Raw genomic sequence first — 7500 nt, 5'->3', positions numbered from 1 at the left:
CAAGAGTGTCACACTTTGGGTTGCTGGAAAACTTGCAACAGAATATATTCAAATAGATTTTGCTCTGTCCGGAGTAAGTTCTAAACCTGACCCTGTACCCCTCTTCTTTTCCTGTGTCTTCTTCCTTCATTTGTAGCTGTTTTTGTCACTCAATGTCCCAGACAGAAAGGTGTTCCAGTATGTGCTACCTTTCAGTGGCATTTTACAAAGTCCTTCAAGTCTTTGTCTTTGTCTTGCACTGTTCTAATGGGTTAGACTGTCTGTCCATCTTCCATCAAAACCCGTCAAGACAGTACAGTTTATAATGGACAGTCTCTGCTGGTCAGGCTATATCTCTTCCACTTTAGTTTAGATCTCATGTATTATCCTGATAAAAGGTTTCCGAAGCACCCAGCTCTGCTCCAGGGTGTAAGGTGAACCTCCTGTGGCCTTTGTGCAGGCGTGTGAAGGAGGCAGCATAACTCTGCCCCTTCACCATGACAATGGCTTTTGTTTCAGCTCTCAGATAAGAATTACTGAACTTAATGCGAATGAGCCCCCGTGGTGGCGGCTTATTGTAGAGGCATCGGATGAAGAGGTAAAGGGGCTTTGCTTTTGAAATCCATATAACATGGTGGTGAATAGATACAGTTACATGCCCGTCTTTCTGTAATGAGGCTGGATGGGGCACATGCTGCAGGCACTTAATGTGAGGAGGATTCATTTTTACACTTACACTGAAACAGTGAGTTTACTGTGCCAGTGGTTTCATTTTACACTTTTGTAAAAAGCCTTTTGTAAACCAAAAGCTTGTGTTTATTATTGGTTTATCGTTATTTCCTAATCAATTAAATGATTCCAAAAAATATTACTAATGTTACATGGTTAAAAACAAATAATTTGTTGACACTTTAAAAGTAGTTCTTCTTCTAGTTTTAAGAGAAACGTTTGTTTCCTTTATTGCTTTTATAACTCATTTACTTTTAAAGTCATTTGTGCCTTTGTTGCACAACTGTCGCCTTATCATGAGACACGAGTATCTTGGATGAAATGATGGATATTCTTTAAAGATGTATGCAGTATTTTACAGCATTGGTGGAGAATGCTTTAGAAAGATTAAAGCGACACTATCATGCAACATTCTGGAGGGGGCACATAACTTGCATGATTCAGTGTAAACAGAAAATTGAGTACTGTCCGGTGGTCGAGTGGTTAAGGCACACATGCCGGGGTCCACGTGCAGCCGGCCGCAGTGTCGTGGTTCGGGTCCCTGCTCCGACAGTCTGTTGCATGTCCTCCCTTTTCTTTTATCCCCGTCTCACGCTGAAATGTCCTGTATGCTAAAGCCTACGGCCAAAAAATCCTAGATAGGTAGATATGTAGATAGATGCGTATTATGCCATAATGTGAAATATTACAACCAAAAGAAGAACATTTCCATGGAAACGAGCAGGATTAGGCTCCTCCAGGCCAGGTAAGAGTCAGGTTTGTGAAGATGCAAACCTACTCGTTTACAAATTTGAAAAAAAAAATCTTTTATTGGTCTTTTTCTCGGCTAAAAAAGTACATACTGGGTTTTTGATATATGCCATTGAAGTAAGTTGTTGCATCTTATTGTCACCACCAAGGTTTGTCAAAATATATTTATATATTAGTTTCTGGCTAAAGGTAGCTTGTGAAGAAGTCCTCAGAGTTGGGGAATGTCCTTGTTTATTGCATCACAAACTTTGGATAAAAAATGTTGCCTCATGTTCACTTAGTCCTTTTTGAGACCAACTAACATGTCCCAAAAGGAGTCACAGCGCTGGGTGAATTTTCTCACCGAGCTCTCTAAACTTCTGAAATATTCACTTGGCTTGAATCAGATGTTGTCTATCAAATTGTTGTTGTTTTTGTTGTTTGGTATAAAGCTGATCATCTGAGTTGGACTTTTCTTTTTGCTGCCACTGTGTAATGTAATAGTTCATTTCTCCCTCGGCCTGTCGCGATGCTCCACGGACACTGTGGCTAATGCGCCCCTCTTATTACACATTATGAATTATTTAGGTGAAACCCAGCCCCTTGGCACTGTCCAACAAATCACAGGACTTCACAGCTCCTCTGTTCTGTCGGCTTTTATTGATGTTTTGGGTCTTTCATTTTGACCTTTGGCAGCAGACCAGTAACATGAGATTTGTTCTGTCCCCCGCCCTCCTTTTGGTGCTAATCTCAGGAATTATGGTAGTTTCACCCAAGACTGGACCCCCTCTGACCAACTGAAAACATATTATACAGTATTTTGTGTGCAAGAGTTCAAACTAATGGGAGGGACTACAGATGAAAATTAGCCTGTATGGTAAAATCTGGCACATTTACATGTACTAACACATATTGGTTAATGTGCACTGTCCCATATTACATAGAAATATACATACAAAAATAAACCTGAGCAAGAGGATGCAGTAATTTAGTTTAAGAAGCTCAGTGGTTATAGGAGCCACAACACGGTTAAGGCTGGTGTTACAGTTGTTGCGATATAACATGGGTATGATATGACATTTAGACTTTTGTGATGAGGGGCAAGATTGAAGATTGGTTAATCGATAATCATGATTATTCAAGTTACAATATAATTGTAGGAATTGTAGAAAAAGGATAAATTACCGAATGAGGGATTACACCGACGTGTTTCTAAGAAGAACTACTAATAATTATGACTTTGGATTGAAACTACTGAATTTTGTTTCTAATCTGTACTCTAAAAAGTACACCAGTGCTTTTTATGTGGCTGTTTGCATTCATAAAGTTTGATTTATAAAGCTGATCACATACTATTGGAACAATAATGTATTGATGAAAGTAAAGGATTTCACTTTTGTTTTGTTATATATAAATGATCGTGAATAATCGTGAATAATCATGATAATGTGATATTTCTTCTTATAATTGTGGCAACTCGCTGGTGAGTTTCCTAGTTTGTAAGGAGAGGCGGATAGACATGGCAAATTGCTACTGCTAAAACCTCGAGCGACTTGAAACACTGACTGAGGAGGCTCTGCAGAGGCTAAAAAACTCAATTAAAACGATAAGACGTGAGGAGTGGAAGCAGAACTTGTACAACTCAAATACCCCAAAACAAGAAAGTACAAATATTATAAAAGACATCTTTAAGCAGCCTGTGGTGCATCGTCAATCATCTTGTACATTTTCTCTTTTTCCATATGGTTCTGCCCTATGAGGAGTTATTAGTTTACTGGAAATTGAACATGTTATATTCATATCGATTCAGCAAGGTCCACAAGTTCACAAATTAAAGAATGTATTTATAATGATTTGTGATATGAGTTTGTAAATATACAGCCATATTTTAGCCTAATTGCTCTTCTAGTTCCATGTTTACTCAGGATAAAATGTATATGGGCCAATGCGATACTGATAATACATATATCTACGTCATAAGGCGCTGGTACAGCTGGCAGCCCGGTGTAAACGCTCTCTCTTCTTTCTCACACTTATTGTGCTTTATCTCCTATATTTTGTAAATATAGTTAGTATATTTTTTCTATTTTACTGTACGATAGGGACACGCGCTGGAATAGTTTTTTAATTCAACTGTTTTTGACTTTTTTCGGCTGGATTTGAGCGTTTTTCGTTGCGTTCGTTGTGTTGTTGTGACGTGAGCTAGCCCCGAGTGAGCCCCCCCCCCCCCCGCGCCCTCCGGCCGCGCTAAAGTACGGCGTGTCGTCGGTACACGTTTATATACACGTTTATATGAAAGAGGAACTTCACCAACGATCGGGACACGCACTGGAATCGCTTTGAATTAACTTGTTTTGACTTTATTCGGCTGGATTGAGTGTTTTCGTCGTGTCGTTGCGATGTGCCTTGGCTCTGAGTCCCCCGGCTCCGGCCCCGCCCCCCGGCTCCGGCCCCGCCCCCCGGCTCCGGCCCCGCCCCCCGGCCGGCGCCGTACCGCGTTTCCACAAAGGAGGAACTCATGAAACTGCTGAGAACAGTCGTCTTACCCGGAGATCGTCACGTTATCCCGTCGCAATACTGACCTAACCTAATACTGATGTGCAATTCTGTCGTATGTGCAATTGCTGTTGGAATTCATGTGCAATTACTGTGAAATTCATGTGCAATCTATGTGCTGTCGTGACACATATTCATGTGCAATTACTCTTGTGATCACATGCAATGGTATTTATTTATTTATTTGTCTATGGGAGTTTTTATTTATTTATAGGAGATCTTCTACTGAAAGTGTTTTTCAGACTTCCTATAAGTGATCTGTTCTTCTGTATCTACCTCTGTATCTACCTGCGTTGCACCAATGAAATTTCCCCATGTGGGACAATAAAGGAATATCTTATCTTATCTTTGCAATAAACCACATCTTAATTAGTATTGGGAATAGTTGTTTGGACATATTTATCCAGACCATTAAATGTCGCATGAGTCATAACAATCATTCTCAAAGGGGACTTGCTTTGTTTGGATTTAGAGTCATTTAATTTTGCCCCTGTTTTAGTTTGTCCAAATATTGTGTTTTTAAATTCTGCAGTGAAACATTGTTATATGGCTAAAGGCGGTTTGGACATTGTTTCATTGCATGCAGCACATTAGCTTAATGAGATCTGCTGGACTCTAATCTCCTGCTGAATGAATCCAGTCTGTTTTATGTTCGCATTAAGAGAACTAAGGACCAGAGACGGACTTGGCAAGACACGGAGCAAAGATTGATGGAAGAGAGAAACATTGGATGAGCCAAGTGAAGAGAGGCAGGAATTGAAGGAAAATCTGTCAGCACTCGCCTGTTTGACCCATAGGAGAAGTGTACTCTGTTATCTAAACGGATTCAAAATAAGAGAGTTTCTCATCTAAAACCAACCAGACACGGATCTTGCTTTTAAGATAATATACCTCTAGTGGTTTATGCAATCGTAAATTAAAGAAAAATAATGAATAATAATAAATAATACATAATAATTTTCCATACAATAAATATTGAGCCCAAAAAATATTGTCCTCGCTTTTATAACATTGTTTAATTTGTTTTTCACTGTCGCCTTGCTGCTGTTGTGATTTTGGGCGTTACAAAAATAAATTGAATTGAATATATAGTAATTTTCGTGACCACAGCACGGGACTGTGTGTCTGACACTCGGACCTGCAGTGTGGGGGCGCCCCAGGGCACTGTCCTCGCGCCCTTTCTCTTCACCCTTTACACTGCAGACTTCAGACATGACACGGACAGCTGTGTCCTGCAGAAGTTCTCTGACGACTCTGCTATCATCGGACTCATCACGGACGACGATGACGCGTAGTACAGAGGACTGGCGCAGGACTTTGTGGACTGGTGTCAGCGGAACCACCTCCTCATCAACGCGGGGAAGACCAAGGAGATGGTGGTGGATTTCCGCAGACGCCACCCCACTGCCCCCTTACCAGTGAACATCCAGGGACGGGACATTGAGAGAGTGGACTCATACAAGTACCTGGGTGTTGATCTGAACCACAAACTGGACTGGACTCATAACACAGACGCACTGTACAGGAAGAGCCAGAGTCTGCTCTACCTCCTGAGGAGACTCAGGTCTTTTGGAGTGACAGGGCCACTCCTGAAGACCTTCTACGACTCTGTGGTGGCATCAGCTCCTGTATGGTGTGGCCTGCTGGAGCAGCAGCATCACAGAGAGGGAGAGGAAGAAGCTGGACAGAGTCATCAAGAAGTCCAGCTCCGTCCTGGGCTGTGCTCTGGACTCGGTGCAGGAGGTGGGGGACAGGAGGGTCCTGGCTAGATTCACATCTATGCTGGACCATGAGTGCCACCCCCTGCAGGACACTCTGTCCCCTGCAGGACACTCTGTCCGCTCTGGAGAGCAGCTTCAGTGAGAGACTGATCCACCCTCGCTGTGTGAAGGAGAGGTTTCGCAGGTCTTTCCTTCCTGCTGCTGTCAGACTTTATAACAAACACTGTTAGTCCTGAACACTCGCAATACTGACCTAACCATGTGCAATTCTGTCATATGTGCAATTACTGTCGTGATTAATGTGCAATTACTGTGAAATTACTGTGAAATCTGCAAACCATGTGCCGTTGTGACACATATTCATGTGCAATTACTGTCGTGATCACATGCAATGGTATTTATGTATTTTGTTATTTATTTATTTTTATCTTTATTATTTTTTCCCCTCCATCCCTTGTTGGGTAATGGGAGGTTTTGTCAATGGGAGTTTTTGTTTATAAGAGATCTTCTACTGAAAGTGTTTTTTCAAACTTCCTATAAGTGATCTGTTCTTCTGTATCTACCTCTGTATCTACCTGCGTTGCACCAATCAAATTTCCCCATGTGGGACAATAAAGGAATATCTTGTCTTATCTTAAGACCATAACTATTAGCGCTACAATTACTTACTTCACACTTGGACTTCTGAAATAATTTCTGCTTCTACTTTTATACATCACACTATTTAATTGTTTGAATTAAATCAATAGTGCATATTTGAACTAGAAGAATACAGGTCAGATCAAATATTGAATTTGCACATGTGACGCTTTCATTTCATTATTTATGTTTTGCAGAAAGTATGATTTCTTTTAGGATTTTTCTCTTCGACAAACACTGGGGGCCTTACTGCTCTGAGGCTGCTACCCTCAGTCTTGTATTGATTCCCGGAAAACAGGATGAAAGCGTGCTCCCTGGATTACCCATGGATCTGAACATGCTGTACTTCAGGGCTCTGCATCTCTCAATTACACCGAAATATATAGTTTTAGAGGGTGTGTGTGTGTGTGTGTGTGTGTGTGTGTGTGTGTGTGTGCGCGCGTGCGTGTGCGTGCGTGCGTGCGTGCGTGTGCGTGTGTGTGTGCGTGTGTGTGTGCCAAGGCCAGCTCTGACTCATGTGTATTTCTCGGAAGATGATGACAAGGTGCAGGAAACACACACGCGTGCCTTCTCTTCTTTTACAAAGAAAATCAGAGCCAGGTCTCCAGTCATCATAGAAACCCAAATATTACATCATACAAGTCCATTTCTGCATTTTTTTTTTTACTATTCCAGTGATGATAATCGGACAAAATTATGTCCTTCTCTTTCTGCTTTACTGACAGTGTTGACCAGATGTGTCTTAGTGTCAGTGTTAATTGTGTGCGTTTTTGAATGTGTGTTTTGTTGGCATTTGGAAAAATATATATATATTTCAACCTAGATGTTTACAATACATCTTTATAACTTTCCTATAGTCCATTAGCTTATGCCTGATGTATTAACACATAATTAATTCACTTGAAAAATATACGTTATTTTGGATTAATATTCAGATTTGTGTCAGTCTCAAGTCCAGTAAATTTACTGGGTTACGTTTGAAATGGCCTTTGGCAAAATATGTCAAATTGTGTGTCCACTGTGCAAATTACTGCACACTTTGAGGCAGATCATTGTTTGCTGTTGTATTATGGAGCAGACTGCCCACTTCGAGCTTCCGAGAAGTTAATTTCCCATTGACTATATACAACATTTTAAAAGGTGATAA

General features: G+C 41.0%; 1 protein-coding gene across 6 annotated transcripts in view; it reads left to right on the top strand.

Moving 5' to 3' along the window:
- The window catches only part of elmo1 (engulfment and cell motility 1 (ced-12 homolog, C. elegans)), an 83247-nt gene that overhangs the window by 23559 nt on the left and 52188 nt on the right, over window positions 1-7500 (top strand). The gene's annotated exons all lie outside the window — the stretch shown is intronic.

This window comes from Eucyclogobius newberryi, unplaced genomic scaffold (assembly GCF_026437365.1).
Source record: "Eucyclogobius newberryi isolate DKJ021-1_F unplaced genomic scaffold, fEucNew1.0.hap1 SCAF_16, whole genome shotgun sequence".
Lineage (NCBI taxonomy): Eukaryota > Metazoa > Chordata > Actinopteri > Gobiiformes > Gobiidae > Eucyclogobius > Eucyclogobius newberryi.
The sequence above is the reverse complement of the archived record's forward strand: the minus strand, read 5'-3'. Positions and strand labels throughout refer to the sequence as shown.